The sequence below is a fragment of the Nicotiana sylvestris genome, chromosome 9 (assembly GCF_000393655.2).
Source record: "Nicotiana sylvestris chromosome 9, ASM39365v2, whole genome shotgun sequence".
NCBI classification, from domain to species: Eukaryota; Viridiplantae; Streptophyta; class Magnoliopsida; order Solanales; family Solanaceae; genus Nicotiana; species Nicotiana sylvestris.
Genome location: NC_091065.1, coordinates 45,256,838 through 45,278,664, shown reverse-complemented (window position 1 = coordinate 45,278,664; position 21,827 = coordinate 45,256,838). Strand labels below are relative to the sequence as shown.

The following is a 21,827-nucleotide window of genomic DNA, read 5'->3' as shown; positions in this document are numbered from 1 at the left end:
TATAATCGTAGTTAGTAGTATTAATTGTATAATTAAAAATAATTTAGTCATAAATACTTGAAGATTATACTAGTTTTTATTCCTTAATTAATTAAAAAAACTTTCAGATTTTAATAAACAAGTATTATAATTAATTTAATAATTTAGTCTCAAATTTGTACTACCTTTATTACTTTGATTAGCCGAAATTAGTGTTTACAATTTAACAAATGAAGTATTACAACTAATTTTGATGACCAATTGGTTATTGTAATTAACTAATAATATATTTGATAATAAAATTTTATTATATTTAATTAGGATTAATTAAGTCTAATTAATTTAATTACAAAAGGGCTTAAAAACTCAAATAGGCTACAATCATAATTAAACTCAATGTGGCTATGAGTTCAATCCTTACCCATCTAATTGGACCAAAAACATAGGTTCGATGCACCTTGACCCGATCCAGAACCCCCCACCTCTGTCCAAGTTCGCAATCCATGCCACCTCCTTTAAGCCAATCACAACGCGCCACGTCGCTCATTTCCAGCACACACACAAGAAACATAAAGTGATCTGGACTGTTGATTAATGTCATCAACGGTCCACAGTGATCTACTGACATGGGGGCTTTGAACGATGGTTCGTCTCTCCTCAACGGTCGACCCCCTCCATCTTTGTGCCAAGGTAAAACTCCACCCTGTTTTCCCCTATGTTTTCTTTTTTTTTCTCCCTTTTTGCTATCTTTATCTGTCAATCGTAATCATCCATTATCTCTTGAATTTGAGCGGAACCCTAATGGCTTAGATGCCACTATAAATAGAACATTAAATGTTCTCACCAAACACACCGGAACACACCAAAGAATTCACTGAAAATACAAAGAAGAGCATTAAAATTTAAGAGATTTCTGCTAAGTTTAAGTGCCTAAAAGCATTTATCTAATTTTTCTTTCCTTTCATTCATGCTCAAGTTCAAACTGTTGTGGGTTGGTTGTAAGTTTGGATTCTTAAATGGTCGCTAAACACTCCTTAGTTGGTTTGCTGCTTCAAAGAAGGTTAGTGTACACTGACCCTCTCCCTTTTATTTCTTAAATTTGTTATGTAGTTTTGTGTTCGTGATACTTCTATGTTAATCACCTGCTATTCATGATATTATGTGGTTCTTTCTTTATGTCCTTCTATTCATGTCATCATATTCTTTTGAGATTAGTGGCATCTCCTGATAGTCATGTTGTCTTGTGTTGTTATTCAATCTGTGATGGTTATTGAACTTTGTCTCTCATGACATAGCTAGTTAAAATGTTTCTTTCATGTTTTTATTTGTATGGATAAATCCGTTAAGCCTGTATGATTAGCGAATCAAACCTTGTGTTAATGATATTATGTGTGATCTATACCTGCAAATTAAATAATTTCCATATGTATACCATCATATTAACTAAGTTGAGTGAATCGAGCTTTTGAACCTCTCTTGGTGTCATGTTAATACCTGCTGCATTATGTTATCTTAATCATTATGTTTGTGATATTGTGTTAGCATTGTATTAGTTTAATGAAATGAATCTCACCAATGTTCATACTCTCATGGTGATCTGTTTTACTCTAATTGACAGCTTGCTTATAATACTGTGATAAAATAATTCATGTGTGTGTTTATTATGATTTGAAATAAATAAAATCATATGATGAACCTTGTCGGTATATTAGTTTGTCTGCTCACATATCTGGATGCAACTTGTTGGGGTCAACCATGTAATGAGGGTCACTATTTGCCATCTCATAACTGTCTGAACTCAGTGGTAGTAACTACATGAAACCTGTATTGTTGTATTGATCGAATGACACTTATTGACTTATATACTTGTGCTTACGTCTATCATATTGTCTTTGTTAGTCAAGTTATGTTTATGAACCTTTACATGCCTTATCTTGAGAAAACTTTATGCTTAAATAACTGTGTTAACTAGCTAAGACCCTTATGCCAGCACCATTATGTTTACCTCAATCCTTAAGATCATGAGATGTATTCTAGACTATTCACTTATCCTTATTGATGATTCTGCGCATGCTCCTACGTTAATCAGCTTACCTAAATAACTCTAGACTTGATCAAGATACTATGTTATTCTGATAGAATGATTTATAAGTGCCTATCATGAAAACCTACATATATAAAAATCATGTACTAAATTTGTTGGCATACTTTTTTAGTAAACTTGTCCCCATATCTAAAATGAAAACATGTTGTGATCTTCTTGCTTTAGCCTTACCAATTAATAATAAGTGTCATTATTTGTTATCTCATGATTGTATGACATCACTGATATAGAAGTACTCTCTCATGAATTTGAGTGTTGTGTGTTTCTGGTAATTTGTAAACCTGATAGACTATGTATTATCACAACTAGATACCATGTCCATTAGGTATAAACAAACACTAAACTAGTTTTCCCATTTATATTGATGTATCTACTGATCTGGTTAATTGATGTACTCTTTGGGAAGTCTGAGTGAAGTTATTAGCATGAGTGTTTAATGAATAAAATTTCAGATATGTGCATACTTGTTAAAACTACTCTGAAAGTTGTCACAGTATTTTGTAACTTGTTCTAAGTAATCTGAACATCCTTAGATAAGGTTTTGAAGTAGTGAATTTTAGGGAGGATAATAGAATAAGTATCATGTTCACCTTTGACAACTACTAATACGTTAGACTGCTTAACATGACATCCCTGATATTAAAATTGTAAATGGAGCATATCTATTGGTAGCATGTAATCAGCCATTTATGTTTTACAACTTCTGTTTGACTAAAACTTAGTAGCGATCCTCTTAAGTATCGTGTACATGTAATGATCAACCTCGGGGTCTTAGATATCATTAGAACCCTAAAGGTCTACCTGCAATGATTTATCTTTAAACTCAGTGTTCTAATAAAGGGTCTTAAAGTCAATGTTGTGTTGGTTCTGAGCTGCTTATGCCTTGTACTCTAGTGATAGTTGTTGTTGGCTATGTGAAACTACTAAGTTGACACTTTGTTTTTATCCAAACCTTTGAGGAAGAGTAGGAGTTGATTATCAAGGGTATTTGGGTGTGAGCTTGGTTTGTGGTTAAGGTACCCCTCCCAGGCACAACCAATGCTGGGGTCCATAAGACCAACTAAAACCTGAAATGTTAGGTCAATAAGGGAACTTCATTTATAAATATAGTTTACCCTAAGCCTTTGGTCACTAACTTCAATTAATCTGTCATAGGGTTAGCACAAATAAAAATAACTTTGCTGCATTCCTCAGCTCTTTTGTTATTATTACATGTTATGTTTTTATCTTATTTCACCCTATATTTATGTGCACTAATTATTATCTTTCCTCTTTTATATGCATGTTCGATTGGGCCTGATGAGTTTTACCTGGAACTCAGGCCCAAGATCCAGAACTGGGCTACTTTCCCGCTTGTTAGAGTCTGCCGCTACTATAGTCAAACTAGGCCTGGCTTGCTTGCCAGCCCAATCTTAAGAGTCCAGGTTTCCTTCCTCTCATTTTAATCGATAGCTATTATTATTTGTTATTATGTGTATATGTATATTCCTAAATAATATAGACAACCTTTTCTCAAAAAGTGAGCTTTCAAGCAAAACTTAAAAGTTTTGAAGTCTCACTTAGAAATTTCAACCAATAATCAACTAGAATATAGACATTTCTTTTCCCCAATCCTAGCCTAAGTTTAAGGATCTATCTTAGGTAGATTTTAAGGGATGTCTAACCCTTTTCCCTTAAAATAATAGTACCCTTACCCAAATCTTACCGGTTAGCTGACCATTAGGATAATAATTTTCACAGACATATAGGTACCCTAATATACCTTAAATATTAGGTGTCGACTCTTTTTATCAACTTCAGAAGAACCATTAGTTGTATTTTATTTTGACCTGCACAAAATAGGGTGCAACAATATGGTAACTCTGTTGGGACTTACACTTAGGTTCTGACCTTAGCGGACTTAGGCCAGACTTGAACTTTGGGATGTTTGTTATATTGTGTTTTAATTGTGTTTAACATGAAAATATGTGTTTACTTGTTTTATCCTACTTGCAAACACTTTACATGACTTTATAACCTGCTAATATGTGTTTATCTGTTTATCTTGATCTTATCACAGATTCATAATTACTGGTTATTGCTTTGTACACTATCATCACATTTTTTCTTATCAAGTCTTGGCCGTACACAATCACACACAATGTCACGAGAGGGTTGTATATTCACATCTCCGAACCTTATTTCAGAAATCTCTAATTTTAGAGAACGGCCTTGTCAATCCAACTGACATATCGTGTCGCAGTTATCTAGTCCAACTCCAAAATTTAGGAAACACTCTATTCCTAGCAATTATCGGTCATGCTGTGTAAACCTTAGGTGGGTGGATCATCGGTATCAACTCACAATTAGGAAATCCACCATAATTTCTACAGTTCATGAACCAAATGACATGTCTTCTGTGGAATGACAAATAAATCCAGATAAGATACCAAGGATTTAGAGCAAAATACTTACCAAACCCTTACCCTTTTTAGATGGAAATCAGCCACAACATCCCAAACATCAGCATGGTCATGGGAGCACCTCACAAATTGAAGCAGTGGTGGAGGAATATCTTACGAGATCATGGAAACAAAATTAGGACGCATCTAGGATCATTGACTGCACTAATGAACATTCAAGCTAATAGGGTACTCACCAGGTTGTTAATAGAGTTCTGGGACCCAGCTAGGACAGTCTTTATGTTTGTTGATTGTGAGTTGACACCAACAATTGAGGAAGTTACCAGTTTCACTAAGTTACCATTCGCCGGACGGAAGCCTATATTGTCAGTCATCATGCCAAACCACAGGTTCCTCAATGCACTGAATGGAAGGAGCAACAAGAAACTGAGAAGTGTCGAGGACGGATGAGTGAGTCTGGACCAGTTTTTTGACAAATTTGGCATCGCGAGAGCTATAATTAGCATCTTGAGAAATTTCAGTGTGACCAATAAGCATGGGATAGCCTTCCGCCCCTAACCTTTTCTTTAGCACTGTTGGGACTTCTGGTCTTCCCACAAAGGAAGTGGTAGATCAATATCAACATACTTCCCCTGGTTTTGGCTACATTCTGAGAAAATCTTTGGGTCACTATTGTTCCTTTGATACTGGCAAAAATGTTCAGGGCACTATCATCATGTTTGAGAAGGTATGATTTCTTTAAAGGTTGTAACTTGCTGCTACAGATATGGGTTACAAAGCATTTCTTCCAAAGGGAGCCAGACATTGACTACATTGTCGGCATTAGTAACATGATTCGCAGTCTCAATGATAGGATGAGGCATTAGGATACACCACATAGCCAAGAAGAGTGGCGGGAGCTTTTTAAACACCTAATCGGAGAATTCATCAACTGAAAACTTTCTAGATTGAGTGGTAGAGCGATTATGAGAAGCCCAAGGAAATACTTCATCGAGCTGGTTGGCCTGAAGGGATTCAGTTGTATGCACCGCTAAGGGTTCTAAGGCAGTTTTATTTGATTCAAGATGTGCCTCATTGGAAAAGGACAACTTTGTATGAGGATTACTATAATGGGAAGATTCCAATCCCAAGGGTAAGAAGGCTCCAGAACAAGTGGAATGACCTAATCACAATGGGAATGGGGCAGAACTCATGGCGCACGCCCGAGTATTTTGTGTGGATCAATGAAAGAGATTAATTGGCCAAGCCCAATAGGGAAGGATTAGCTAGATTAAAAGACTCAGCAACAACCTTACAGATATACCACGAGATCTTGCCTCAATATCTTGTAACTGCTGTCATGCATCAATAGGTAGTCCCGAGATCAGTTGATCACACGCTTCCATTTCCAAATGATGATAACCAAATAGTATAAAATATACATATTGAGTCCGAGACAGAACTAGAGGAGGATCCAGAAGAAGAGCCAGATTACAACCATGATGAGGATGAGGAGGAGGTTGAAGAAGATCCTAAAGAAGATCCAGAGGAAGAGAGCTTGGGAGGAGACTCCGGGGACGATTACTAAGTTGTTGGTTGATTTTATTCTTGTACTTTTAATTCCCCAAGGGAGATTCTATACGCCTATGCAACCTTTGTAAACCCTGGAATACCATATTGTAGCCATTAGCAATATCCCCTCCGTCTTTGTATCAGTAATGCATCCCTTGTAACCCACTTGTAATCAGCAAACTCCATCAATAAAAATTATGCTTTCTCTGGATCCAAATATGTCAAATCTATTTGTTTCTCAAATGCTCGTGATATTAGCCTACCTCCAGCAAAGAGAGGTCCTTAAATATTTTAGGAAATGCACTTATTTGAATATGTGAACTAACTGGTCTATGTGATTATATCTATGCAATTCCTAAACTAACTTCTACTTTTATTTGCTTTCTTGCTTTATCGCATTATTTTATCTATCCTCTAACTAGAGGTTGATTTGTGTTAAAATATGAATTGGTCGAGCCACCGTATAACCTATAGAAAACCCGACCAAAAATGATCTAGTGGTAGCAGGCAACCTAGGAGGATCAGGGGGAGGGATGAAACTCAGAATGATGAGCATATTGCCCGAATGGAACAAGAGATGGAGTCATTAAGGGAAACGGTACAACAAATCCGGGAGTTGGCACATCTGACCATGACGATGCTTCCATAATCACCTTATTTTCCATCATTTGATTCAATCATCGACCACTTTCCTCCATTGACCCGACAACCTACTAATACCCCAACTACTATCACTACAAACACCGCCATATCCTACTCTATACCACCAATTACTCCTGCAAACCAACCAAACCCTCTCGTATATACACCTTATGTTCCCAACTATGTTTCAACTCCACAAAATCCACCAACCATCGCCAAATTGATTCAAAACCCTCCTTGTGAAAATGTCAGTTTTACCAACACTAACATACAATATATACCTGCAGCACACACTGCCACCCATAAGCGATATGTTTCACCCATATATACCACATCTAAACATACTTTTACCGTGCCCTTACAGTCAGAATGCCTTATGAGATAGACTAGTATGCTGAAATAGATAGAGTGCAAAGTCTAAATAGGATGGTTCAATGTCAAAATAACTATGGGTACTAAGGAAGCAGATGAAGAACCTGCAAGTTGCTTGAGGGAGTGAGAGCTTGAATTATGAAAACCTATGCATACACCCTGATGTTGATATGCCACCCGGGTACACGCCTCCGAAGTTTGATATCTTTGATGGAATAGGTGATCCCCTACTCACTTGAGGGCATACTGTGACAAATTAGTAGGAGTGGGAAGTAATGAGAAGTTAAGCATGAAACTGTTCATAAGAATTCTGACTGGGGAAGAGCTCACTTGGTACACTAGGCATGACCCCAAAAACTGGAGAGAATGGCAAGACATGGCCGGAGATTTATCTTCAGATTCAATATTGAGATCACCCCCAACAAATTCACTTTGGGGAACATACCGAAGAAACCCTCCGAGTCGTTTCAAGAGTGTGCTCGTTGTTGGAGGTTAGAATAAACAAAAGCATAACCCTCGTTGGGTGGAAACAAGATGACCAAGTATTTCATTTGTGCTCAACAAGGAATCTACTTCGAGAAGATTAAGGGAATGATGTGCCAAAAGTTCCCCGAACAGGTCAAAATGGGAGATTTCCTAGAAGAAGGTATTAAGTCATGGAAGATATAGTCAATGGTCATGCCACAGGCTGCTAGCAACGTTATACAGTCCGATCCATCGGTAGTGGAAAGAAGAAGAAAGAAGAAGTGACAGAAATTCACCCCTATTATCAACCAATTCATCCTTGTCGAGCCAATCCCTACCCCACAAACACTCATCCTCCAATTCAACCCACTTATATCCCAGCATATAACACCCATCCATACTATTAGAAAGGTGCTACACTCTAGAGGAAGCAAACTGAGGAAATCCGAACAACAATAACACCAATAAAAAACCTAGTATAATCCCTCGAATGGGTCTGGGGAGGGTAGTGTGTACGCAGATCTTACCCCTACCTTGAGGGTAGAGGGTCTATGATAGACCCACATCTCAAGGAAAGTAAAAGAAAGTAGTAACAACAAGCAATACCAACATGAAGGTAATATAAAACAAGAAGTTAATAAGAGAACAAGCATTATCAACAGCAATATAATAAGAAAACATATAGTAATCAAGGCTATCAATAACTGAAACACAAAGCTGACTAACTACTACTACCGGTATGGGGAATACACAGACTCCACAACCTAATAACCTTCTACCCTAATTCTCGACCTTCGCACCTTTCTATCGAGAGTCATTTACTCAGTGAGCTGAACCAACTCCAAGTCCTACCTAATAACCTCTCCCAAGTACTTCTTTTTCCTACCTCTACCCCTCTTCAGACCAACCAAGGCCAACCTCTTGCACATTCTCACTAGAGCATCTGTGTTTCTCCTCTTCACATGCCCAAATCACCTAAGTCTCACTTCTCGCATTTTGTCCTCTACCGAGGCTACTTATACCTTGTCCCTATATCAATCATGGTATGTCCTCACATCTATCTCAATATACTCATTTCCGCTCCCTTCATTTTCTGAACATGAGAGTTCTTGAGTGGCCAACACTCTGCTTCATACAACATGGCAGGTCTAACAACCACTCTGTAAAAATTACCCTTCAGTTTAGGTGACACATTCTTATCACATAAAATACCGGATGCAAGTCTCCATTTAATCCACCCCGCTCAAATATGATGAGTAAAATCCTCATCAATCTCCCCATTTCCTTGAATAATAGACCCAAGGTGTCACACCTCATGTTTTCATATGCAAAAGTACATCGTAAGCCAATTGATGTAAGCTAAGAAATGAGAACATCCTTGAAAGTACATAAAGTAAGTTAATCATGTTAATTTGAGGTTACAAATATTTAAGATCATGGACTGCAAGTACCAAGAGGGTTGGAAGGCTAAGAAGCTAAACCAATTGACGAAAATAAGTTTCGTAGAAAGTCGACAAGTTGGGAATATTTTAACATGTACTTTTGGGGTGAGACTAGGGTAATAAAAATGATAAGGAGGTTATGTTATGAGTTATTTTTGTCTTATGATAGTCATGTGCTATGTTTTGAAGTCAAGCGAGATGTGGAACAAAAGTTGGCAAGGATCATCACAAGTTACATTCATAAATATGCTGAAAACTAGGTTAAATGTAGCTGCGATTTTCTCCCAATATACTTGGAATTAGGGTATTATCTACCTATCAAATTGAAGATCTACGAGTCTATTTTCTAATACATTAAACTGTTCATCGATACAACATAGGAGTAGAGAGATATTTGCAGTTTTGTGAGACTGCATGGGTGACAAGTAGGTGTGTCACTAAAGCTTTTTGAGCAATATATTTCGCATGTTAAATGAGGTCTTTTGGGACATATTATATACCAAATTGAAGGTCTTGGAATTTAGTTTCTAATGCTCTTAACCGTTAGTTCATACGACATCTGGATAATAAGATATAAGTGCCTGAAGAAAAGCTAATAATAGGGTGCCAAGCTAGCACCTCTTTGACTTTTCAAAAATGGATATATATATATATATATATATTATGTCGTCTCTTTCTTCATTTTTCCACATACCACGACCAGAATAATACCCCAAAGCTTATCCCCAAGCTCTCCACAAGGGTTTCCAAGAATATTAACATCCCAAGTACAAATCAAGAAGTGATAACACTAGAACAATCCCTACGACATAAGTATCGATATATCGCCTCTCTTTTTCTTTTTAGTGTGAGTTTTGGAAGGTACTTTGTATACGGTAAAAATCAGCGGTTCGATTTTACGATCATCAAGGCGCCTCATAGAGACTTCCCCCGGAAGGCTCGAGGCTCAGCTCAAGGCTCCGACCCTGAGGGTTCCCAGTGATCGCCCTCGAGGGTTCTCAGCTATTGACTTCGAGGTAGCATAAACAACGATCGTCTTCGAGGCAGTGTAAATCAGTGGCTACGGTGGATCGATGTGAGGTTCCTAAGGCACGTGACTAGGGCTAGCAAAGTCTATTAGGCTGGTCCAAACCCATATCATTGCATTAAATAGTTGTACCAACCCCACATCTTTGTAATAAATGCATTTGTACTATGCTGGGATCCCCCCCCCCCATATATATAGGGGCTCCTTGTCATTTTGTGGACACATATGATACACAATATTGAATACACAAGAACATTCTCTATTCTCTCTAACTTAACATATCCCCTTGATTTCACTACTTATTTTAGTGTTTACCTTTATTGTGTTTTGTTTGTTGTTCTTCATTTATTGCTCATAATTGATCGTAAAGAGCCGCCATCAAATCCATCATAACTGTTAATCCTCCACTAACTGCCCTTAGCCGAGTATCCGACTCGGGTACTCCACTATTAATCCATCATCAGCTCCACTAGCTGGGTTCGATAGACACACAAGGCCGACGGAGGCACCCCGCTTGTCGGAATACAACTTCAATATCGATATTTCAGATATCGTGTTTGCCATCAGTAAAATCAAAGACACTAGGTGGCCAAGGCCTATACAATCGGATCCGTAGCAAATGAACCATAACTTAGTGTGTGAATTTCACGGCACATATGGTCATAGGACCGAGGACTACCGACAACTCCGGGAATAAGTAGCCCGACTGCTCAACAAAGGTCACCTCCGAGAATTCCTTAGCGATCTAGCCAAAAATCAGTTCCGGGAAAGAGAGGCCACCAAGAAGGATGAAACAGATGAGCCACAACATGTCATCCACATGATCTTAGGAGGCATCGATTATCCACAAAAACCCATGGTCAGGAGAACAAAGATATCCATCACCAGGAAAAAGTGAACTCGAGGTTACATACCCGAGGACGCTCTCACCTTCAGCAACAAAGACATCGAGACCTTGTCTCAAACTCATAATGACGCATTGGTAATCTCTTTTCTTGTGAATACATTGCAAATTAAATGTGTACTTGTGGATCCAAGTAGCTCGGCCAACATTATCTAGTCAAGGGTCGTGGAGCAGCTCGAAATGCTCGACCAGATCGTGCACGCCTCTCGAGTCCTCAATGGATTCAATATGGCGAGGGAGACAACCAAAAGGGAAATCACCCTCCCGATCAACATGGCTGGAACAACGCAAAATTCCAACTTTCATGTCATCGAAGGAGACATGAGGTACAACGCTTTAATCGGGAGGCCATGGATACACTGTACGAGAGAAATACCATCAACCCTGCATCAAATGATGAAATTTCATATGAAAGACATAATAAAAACCATATCTGGGGAACAACATGCAGCCAAGGAGATGTTCGTGGTGCACTATGTGGCACCGACATCAATGCCTTCGATATCGAAGGATTCAAAGGATAAGCAAATAGTAAAATAGCACTCACAAGGCAATCCTCGGCTACACCAAAATAAAATGAACAAAGGACCGTACCGCATCCCCTAAGCAAATGTTGGGAGCATATCGAGGCTCAAAGCATTTTCGCCACTAAGGTATGGCCATTCCTCTTTTTCATTTACATCTTGCACTAACCTTCATGTAGGTGTCCGACCAGGACACTCGAAGCGCTATCCGGCTTGAAGACCTTAAGGTTTCAAAGCATATGTTCCACTCTTTTCCTTCGACCGGGTTTTTATCCCGAAAAGGGTTTTATCGGCAAGGTTTTTAATGAGGAAACATCCATATGCTACCTAAGGAAGACTCAACAAGTATTCATGGCTTCTCTTCAATGAACCTCAACTACTGGGGGACATCCCCACGGAAGGTCACCTCCTAAGAGAAGCCAAGATGTGATAAATAGGGTCTCGATAGAAAAATGATGTACCGGGCAAAATAGTTGAAGGAACCGTGTCCTTATAGAATAACCGAGCCCTTGACAGCAAAAATGTGTATACCTGTACCAGGTAAATCAAAGAATGATTTCCCCTCCATCAAAGCATTTCGAAGGTGTTCAGTATTTTTTATAAAAATTGCTCCAGAGCCAAAAGCGTCCCGAACACTCGGGGACTGACATCAAAAACTCGAAGTCGCATGACCACCAGGTCGGAAGCTTCAAACTAGTAAGCCCTCAATGAGGCAATGTCAAGGTTACAAAAATGGCTCCAGAAGCCAAGAACGCCCCGAACACTCAGGGACTGGCATCAAACACTCGAAACTGTATGACCACCGGGTCGGAAGCGTTAAACTCGTATGCCCTCAATGAGGCAACGTCAAGTCTACAAAAATGGCTCCAGTGCCAACAAAACTTTCCCTTTGCCGAGGCCATAAGACCTCATACAGACAACCTCGACCCCGTGAGACCTCTATAAGGAAACACCAAAACTATAAGACCTCAAGCAAGGCATGAACCATACTTGTACCCAGTAACCAAAACTGTAAGGCCTCATAGGCATGTAAAAATTATAAGACCTTACAAAAGGAATTATAAGGCTATATATTCGAACTTGTAAGACCCCTAAAAATGCATACCCTCGATATAGACGCTAAAACTACTTCACTCGGGGACTGAAAGGCTCTAGCCAAACATAATGACTACGGTCACAAGGTTGTACCAGCCAAACTAACGTGACTCGGGGATGCCCGACCATCACTATAAAATCACACGCCTTCAAATACTTCGAAGATACTGCGAAAAGAACCGGCTAAACAGGCTACCCTCGACATAGGCAAAAGAGCTTCGACCGTGTCATCTCCAAAATATAGGCTTCAAAACATTCAGCCACCGAGCAAAACCTCCCGAGGTGCTCGTTCATCGCTACATAACGACTCACAATCAAGGATCTAAGCATGCCGTCGAAGAGTTGGGCGAACATAAAAAAGTCAAAATCTTTGACGAGGGAAAACAAATCCTAAAGAGGTCATACCAACCCTACGCATAAGAGCCACTGTCGATAGCCCATATTAAGAGGTCATACCGGCCCTACGCCCCTACGCATAAGAGCCATTGTCGCCAGCCCATATTAAGAGGTCGTACCGACCCTACGTGTAAGAGCCACTGCCACCAGCCCATATAAAAGGTCACATCGACCTAATGCGATAGAGCCACTACCGCCAACCCATATGAGAGGTCGTACCGACCTGATGCATAAGAACCTACGGGCCAGCTTTAAATTCAAAAACTTAAGGGTCAATGAGTTCGAGTCGAACCCCGACTCGGAGACTAAACCCAAAACAGTTAACTGAATATGCCTAAGAACAAAAGCATAAGAGCTTAAATGCCAGCTTACACTAAAAGGTCGTACCGACCAAACGTGTAAGAGCCTACGGTTCAGCCTAACGAGCCCTGGGGCCGTACTATAAACGTAAGGGTTCATTAACTTGGAGACCAGTTCATCTGGCCAATGACTATCAAACATCAAAGCAAAGGGAAGTGCAGGAAAAATGAAACCGTAAAGTTTCCTTTTATATGTATATGCGAAAAAATACAAGGCTCCATTTGCAATGCTCATTAAAAGCACTATACATAAAATTAGAAAAGAAAAGCCTAATCTATGTCCCCCTTGGGGACTATGGCCCGTCGGTTTCTTTCTCGCTATCTTCGGCATCGGACAAAAGGAACTTACCATCATATTCGTTTGCCTTTACCTGTTTTATCTCTTCTGAGAAATCAAATCCCCTGGTATGGATCTCCTCGAGGTTTCCCTCCGAGATTTACACTTAACATACTCCTTGCTCCTACTCTCTCGGTCGATAGCCCCTCTCAGCTCAGCTCGAGCATCGACAGCGTCTTGCAAAAAGATGGCCACTTTCTTATCAGCCTTGGTTCGGATCTCTTCGACTTCAGCCCGAGCATCTACAACATCAGCCTTCATCTTTAGAAGTTTGACACAAGCCTCGCAATCATGCTCGCCCGGACCGAGCTATTTGCACGAGCATTCCGAAGTTGCATTTCGAGGGTGGAAGCCTTGGCCAAAGAATCCTCCTTGGCCGCAATTTGGGTGTCCGTCTGAGCCCTTAGCTCGTCACACTCATGCTTGGCCTGGCCAACCTTTCCGCAAATGCATTCCAGATCTTTCGCCTTGCCCTGCTACTGAAGTATCAAAATGTTAATCTCTGAGGAAAGGAAAAGAAGCATGCATTCCCTTGGAGCGAAGGTTACCTATTTCTCAAGGTGGCTTTCATAGTTCAAGCTCGGATTCGCCTCGTACTGAAGGTGCCTCAGTTCTTTCCCCCTTTTGTCACAAAGAAGCCTGAGGGATTTTCCCCATCCAAGGTTTTCCTCAATCGAGCTTCACAGCAAAGCAACTCGGACTTGAGCTTATCAAAGGCCTATGAAAAAGAAGCTCAATGAGAAAACAAAAATGACAAAAATCTACGAAGTCAAACCAAACTCACCACCGAACAAAGACGTGAGCCTCCTCAAAGGTTGAGCGAGCATCCACTGGCCCAGTCTTACTAGCCCCAGTTGAACTGGTCTCGATAGGGACATGGTCGCTCAAGACCCCGCTTGATTTAGGTGGTCCCTGGTCTCGAGCATCCCTCGAAATACCTTCGATGAGGGGCGAGGATGAAGGCTAAACACATGTATCCCCCGAAGTACCTTTGGCAGGAAATGAAGACGGTGGCAAGGGAGGAACCACCTTTCCAAGGAGAGAAGCCTCGGATGTCGCGGGCTCAATAGATACAATTCCTTTAAGCCTTTGAGCAGGGCCTGCCTCGCTACAAGCACCCTCGTTCTTCGAGGGCTCCTTTCATTTGTTATCAGTCCTCGACCCAAAAGTCGATGATTCTTCCTCCTCCCCAAGAGGGCACGACCTCATCTCGGAAAAATCTCCAATACCTGTGGTGACGGGGTTAGCATGCGTAAAAGAAAGTACCTTTCAAATAAAGCAAGCCACATTCCATGTACCATGATTTTTCGCCTTCCATATACCTTTGGCCAGATCTAGCCACTTACGCTCGTCGTAAGTCAAGCAAGTTGTCAGTTTCCGAGACTAATCAGCCAGGTCAGAAACCTCGTGTGGCATTCACGGGATCGCTGCAAAAGAGAAAAGGAAAGCATCTTTAGAGGGTCCACCTCTGCCATGGATAGAAGCAATAAGAACACGTGTATACCACTTACATGTAAGGTTCCATTACTCAGGAAATGGAAGAAACACTACAGGGATAATATCGCCAATCCGTACTCGGACAAAATGGCTCATCCACCCACTATCCCAATCTTCTTCATTGCTGGCAATAAAGGGCGGGTGGATTGATGTTGCAGAGCAATCAAGCCTCGATAATGCAAAGGACGATAAAACCTAATAAGATGGCTGAGGGTGAACTCGAGTCTGACCTTAACTACAAAATATCTTATCATTAGCACTATCCTCCAGAACGACGGGTGAATCTGTACCAAAGTAACCTGGTATCTTCTACAAAATTCAAGAACAACCTTTTTGAGAGGGCCCAAAGTAAAGGGATATGTACATACATTCAAAAAACCCTCGACATGAGCCATAACTCTATCCTCCAGGGAAGGTACCTGCAGTACCACTTCTTCTCCCCATCCACAGTCCTTCCTAACCATCTCGAGATGTTCCACCCCTATTGAGGAGATGAACCTCAATTCATTCCCCCGATGGCCTTGAACATTGGGCGGTCTCTCCAATGTAAAGTCTCTCCTCAAGACAAACAACCTCGAGGTCAGCTCACCAGATATCGGCAGTGTACTACCGATCGAGCACGAAATGGAGGCAGAACTCTCCTCTCTTTGATGAACGGATTTTAATGTAGTATCCATGGCTACGGTAAAATAAGAAGAGGAGGATGAAGACTTGGGTGAAACCTTTTAGTTGAAATGATAAGACATCTAGCACAAAGAATAAGAGTTCTATAAGAGAAATAGTTACTCAGATTAGCGGAATCCTCAGTTAAGAAACAAGCAAATGCATATATAGGGGTAAGCAGCGACTGTTCGACTATCCTGAATACCAATTAGTTCTGACCATGTCTGTGCCACTTTTTTGGGAAATGTACCGGTGGGACCACCACGGCCGCTTCACGACTGTGTCGCATAAACGATTCTATCACACAGCGCCCGGGAGATGTTGAGGCCCCAAAGATTTTTTTTATTATAAGCATCGATTCCAAAAAGCTATCGACCTAATCTCGAGATGGTGCCCGATCTCGAGGGTCCCGATTGCCCCAAATATGGACTCCTAAGAGTGGACATCAAAATTCAAAGGCTAAACTCTGCGTGATCGTTGAAAAATAACGAATTCAAGACTGGAAGTAGAAATATTTTCTTAAATTGCCAAAATATGTTTATAGGGGGAATCTTTACAAGACCTTTTTCCCCGGGAAATACATACACAAAAAGAAAAAAGATAAACAAAGACAACGTAGGTCAACTTTTCACCACCACTGCACTCTGAACCATCTCCGGGATCCTCATCTGAAGTGGCCGAGAATGCCAATTCTTCCTCAAAATCTTGCGCCTCCTCGATCTCAGCCGAGAGATCGACACTTTTAGCGCTGACTTTGTCTAGGGTCTTCCTCATTGCCTTTGCATGAGCGTAAGCGATGGTCCGAGCCAGTTTTTGCTCGGCCTTCTCTGATATCTCTCTAGCTAGTTTAGTCGCAGTAGTGACATCTTTCAGGTATGTAGCGGCATTCTCTTCGGCCTTGGACTTGGCCGCGGATAGTGAAGCAGCCTCTTCCCGAGCATTTCGAAGAAGTCTTTGGGCCGATGTCAACTCCGAAGTCATGACCTTATTTTGCCTTCTTAGCTCAAGGATATCCGCATTCGTAGCAGCAACTTCTTCCCAAAGTCACACCGCAAGAGCATCCTTCTACCCAATCTACAAAGGAAAAGATAAGTCGGTAAGCACCGAATTGTGAGGATGATGAACGAGTTAAGGAATACCGAATTACCTGCTCAATGAGGCCAGCCCTTTCTCAGAGCACTCCTTCCAAATTTTCTCGAAGCTCGCTTAACTCCTCCACCGTTTGGGCAGAGGAGGCCTCTGACTCCTTCAGTCCCGAGGTAAGCTTCTCGAGCTCCTTTCCACGGCATGAAAGCTCGTCTTGGAGCCTAGAGAAGGCATGATTGTACATCTTCTTATCCTACAAAAAAATAGAAGAGTCATAAAACGAGGAAAAATATTTGAGACATCAAAAGTATACATAAAAAGGGAATCACCTGCTGCTGGAGCTTCTCCGCTTCCTCGATAGCATTGGGAGCATCGAGATCAATGTCCTCGCTAACACCATCGAAGAAGTTTACAAGCACATCTCCTCCCTCATGAGGACCCCCCACATTGGTGATACTTGGGTCCTGCGCATCCTTGAATTCCTTGGGCGAGAATCGAGGATCCGAATTAAGGCCACCCAGGATATCGATATCTCTAAAGGGAAATCCTGTCCTTGAGAAGCTCCGGGCCCAGGCCCTTCAGGGTCATCAACAACGGGTTCCTCGATAGGTACTGTACCGCGTCCGTTTGGGAACTCGAGGACCATATCCATTCCCTCCTCGACCGCTCCCGATTCAGAGGCACTCAGCCCAGCCACCTGCAGGGCATCCGTGCCCGACCTCGTCCTTTATACCAAATAGTACTCATCATCATCGTCGTCTTCATCCCCAGTACTGGGACTTGCTCCAAAAGCAGAAGTCGAGACCTTGACAGCAGCTCGAGGCCTGCATTATTTGGGCTTCTTTGACACAAGAGATTTAGCAGCTGCCTTTTTCTTCCTCTTCTTGCCCTTTTTGGGCTTCGGGGCCCCTTCCTCGCTGTTGGGAGGCGGTCTCATCAGCATTCCATCACCAAGACCTACGCAAGCATAATAATCAAAGCTTATCCATGGGAAAGTGATAATTGAAACATGGTACAGGCAACAACAGAGGCTTACCGTGATTCTTGGCCGGCCACCGCGTTTTAGCCATGTCGGGCCAAGACCACTCAAGATAAGGGAACGAAGTATCCAATTGCCTAATCCATCACGATAGGTCCTGGAACACTTCAGGATACCAAATGGTAGCTGCATAAACGAAGGGGAGATCATTTTTTGAGAAGAAGGTAAGAAGACATTAAAGCATGTTCGAAGGAGAAGTACTTACGCTTCATATTCCACTCTTCCAGGAATGGCATCCTTTTGGCCGGGATGATGTCTGAGGTCCTCACTTGAACAAACCTACTCATCCATCCTCGATACTTGTTCTCATCAATGCTCGAGAAAAACGGCATCGTGGATCGAGGGTGAAGCTTGATCAGACCTCGAAAGAGATAAGGGCTATATAGTCTAATCAAGTGGTCAAGGGTGAAAGTCATGACCACGACCTTACTGGAAAAATATCGTAGCATATAGACTATCATCCTGAAAGATGGATAAATTTGGCCAAGCGTCACTTTATACTTATGGAAGAAGTCGAGAATAACCGGATCTATCGCCGGAGAAGAAGGATCTGAAGAATCGACGGGGCCCAAAGTGAATGGGTATGTATATACATGAAGAAAGCCAGCCTTATGATCTATTATGCTCTCTTTAGAGCTAGGAATCTCAACCAGCATTGTCCTCTCCCATCGACAGTCGTCCCTCACTTTTTGTATATTAGTCAGGACGCCGATATACCAGGACACATGTTCGCATCGGCCCGACATAGATAAGGGTGTCTCGATAGAAAAATCATTCACAGTATCAAACTCGGTAGGGGTACACTGTACAATAGTGGGTGTCACTTTGGGTTTGCCGTTGGATGTTCGAGACGAAAATGCGGTATCCTCTTTTCGAGGCACTATTTTAGAGGTTCTAGCCATGGTGATGGAAAGGCCTTTCTGAGAAAGTAAGTAAGAAACCAAGAACGGAAGAAGGAAGAACGTGAAAGGGGATGGCCTTGGCTCTGAAAGCTTGAAGATGTTATAAAAGTGTGAATCATTAAACGATAGAGGTATTTATAGAAGACATATGGGGCAGCGGAAAAGATGAACCAATAGCGGTTCATGGACTTCTCAATAGTCGTGTTGACAGCGACATGTGCGCGGCTTTTTGAGTTATGGCATTTAATGCTCTGATAAGCCGATGTCATGATGATTGTTCCTAAGGAGTAGGAGTTCAAAACTGTTTCCTATCATTTTATTCTAGGAAACACGGTGACTATCTGTATACGGTAAATATCAGCAGTTCAATGTTACGATCATCAAGGTGCCTTATAGAGACTGCCCCTAGAAGGCTTGAAGTTCAGTCAGGGCTCCGACCCCGAGGGTTCTCAGTGATAGAGGTAGCGTAAACAACGATCGGCTTCGATGCAGTGTAAATCAGCGGCTACAGTGGATCGATGTGAGGTTCCTAAGGCATGTGACTAGGGCTGACAAAGTCTATTAAGCTGGCCCAAACTTGTATCATGGCATTAAATGGCTGTACCAGTCCAATATCTTTGTAATAAATGCATTTGTTCTATGTTGGGATTCCCTCTCCCCTATATATAAAGGGGCTTCTTGTCATTTTGTGGACACATCTGATACACAATATTGAATACACAAGAACATTCTCTCTGCTCTCTAACTTAACATATCCCCTTGATTTCACTACTTATATTTAGTGTTTACCTTTATTGTGTTCTATTTGTTGTTCTTCATTTATTGCTCATCATTGATCGTAAAGAGTCGCCATCAAATCTATTATAACTGTTAATCCTCCACCGACTGCCCTTAGTCGAGTATCCGACTCGACCTCGAAGCCCTGTATACGCCAGCTCGAGGCCCCAGTTTTTAGTCATTCAGTTTGATTATTACATTGTTTTCAAGCTATTATCTAGTTTCCAAGTCTTTCACTTAGAATTAATTGTCTAACAACTAGAATTAAAACATATCACGTATTTTTAGAACCACAAAATCAAATCTAATTATTATTACAATTTTCGTGGTAAACATACTTCATAGTTAAGAAACTGTCTACTTTCTGTATTTAAATATTAAGTATCAAGGAATATTGATAAATTACTTTCCTAATAGTTATAACTCATGGGACAGTGATCGGAAGCCGTGAGTTTGAGTTATTTAACTAGTAGTGGACTGTTTTGTGGGCTGTCTCGTGTTGCTTTTGGGCTGTCTATTTTGCTGATGTTTTGTGGAGTTTTGGAGGATAAAAGATGTGGAGAAACACCAAATAATGACAGAATGGTGGGCTTGTCATTCATCATTACATTTTTAGGTTGTTTGACACTACTTTTGTTATCGTTTTATGTATGGAGTGATTAGGGTGTGTGGGCTATTTTGTGATATATTGGGATGGATATAAGGTTGGAAAATGCTGCATACATGTTGTTATTTTTTTGTTCTTGGTGTTGTTGGTATATGGTATTAGAGGAGGGCCTTGTTACAGGGGAGGTGCTGCCCAAATTTATGTAAACGAGCTACTAGTTTAAGTTATGAAATTAGCCTATACTCAGCACTGATTTTGAATCTCCTTATGTTGTGGTAGATTGAGCTGAGTTGTTTGAAGAATTGGAAGGTATTAAAGACTCAACAGAGTTAAGGTATGTTAAGGCTAAACCTTTCCTCCATTTTGGCATGACCCAATAACTACATGTGTTTGATAACGAGACATAAAAAGAAGTTCATATTCCTGAATTTATGTACATTTTCCTAGTCTCATAAGTTACAACATTCTCCCTTATCAAGACTTCATATTCAGTTTAGTTTTGTCTTCTTTCAGCCAAGAGAGCAGATAGTGTATGTATGTGTATATATATATATATATAGATAGAGAGAGAGAGAGTATTACAGTATTTTCACCACCATCGAGCTATAACAAATGGGTAGGCCCCTATTCGGCAACCTCTGATCAGATGGGGAATTATATACCGAGTCTACTATGGTCGAGCGCCTATCAGCGAGCCTAGAATGGCCGAGATAGATAGCCTAGTATGGCTGAGTGCCTATTAGCAAGCCTACTACGGCAGAGCAGTTACACATACCGAGCCTTATGAGGCCGGACAGCTATTTTACTTACTGTATTGTGAGAGTTGAGTCAGTATCAGTAGGTAAGCATATCTTCAGATTATCTTTGACTCCCAGTTACTTTTAGTTATTATATTATTATTTTAGTTTCAGCTTTCAGTTATTCTGTTGCCTTACATACTCGGTACATTATTTCGTACTGACGTCCCTTTTGCTGGGGATGCTGCATTTCATGCCTGCAGGTCCTGATAGACAGCTTGATAGACCTTTGCAGTAGACAGAGTTAGACATCAGCTTGGTTGGTAAGCTCCACTTCCTCGGAGTTACCAGGTCTAGACCTTGGAGTCCATTTTATATATACAGATTTGATGGGTAGTTCGAGGCCCTGTCCAAACCATGGTATAGTTCAGTTATCTCTAGAGGCTTGTAGATGAGTCCTTTATATTTTGTATATCAGTAGATGTTCATGGCATCTTGTCGGCCTACACAATTATATGTATCAGCCTTTGGGTATGTTTACTCCACAGGTGAGAGAGGCATTATTTTCAGACAATTCAGAATATGGCTTCATCAGCCTAAGTTGAGGATTACCCCTTTAGAGTTTATAGTTATAGAGTGGTACGCTCTGGCCGAGCATGGAACCAGGTGTCGGCCACGCCTCTTCGGGTTTGGGGCATGACAAACTTGTTATTAGAGCAGTTCTATCCTATAGAGTCTACAAGTCGTGTCTAGTAGAGCCTTGTTTATAGATGTGTTATGCACCACATTATATAAACAAGAAGCCACAACGCATTTAGGAGTATGTTATCCTTTTTTCAAATCTACATCGTGCTATAAAGCCGAGTCATAAGAGTTAGAGCCAAGACTTTTGTTTGCTAATTATAGAGATGCTTGTAATT

At 41.0% G+C, this 21,827-nt stretch overlaps 1 long non-coding RNA gene across 9 annotated transcripts in view; it reads left to right on the top strand.

Annotated features, from left to right (window-relative positions):
* Nucleotides 1–576: 576 nt before the first annotated feature.
* LOC104242101 (uncharacterized) overlaps nucleotides 577–21,827 on the top strand; it is a 40,743-nt gene continuing 19,492 nt past the window's right edge. For 4 of the 9 annotated variants that reach the window (XR_714900.2, XR_714899.2, XR_714897.1 and 1 more), the window contains exons 1-3: nucleotides 682–3,507; nucleotides 20,450–20,504; nucleotides 21,171–21,327. This is a non-coding gene — a long non-coding RNA (uncharacterized lncRNA). The other 5 variants (XR_714895.1, XR_714898.1, XR_714896.2 and 2 more) reach the window with 4 other exon arrangements.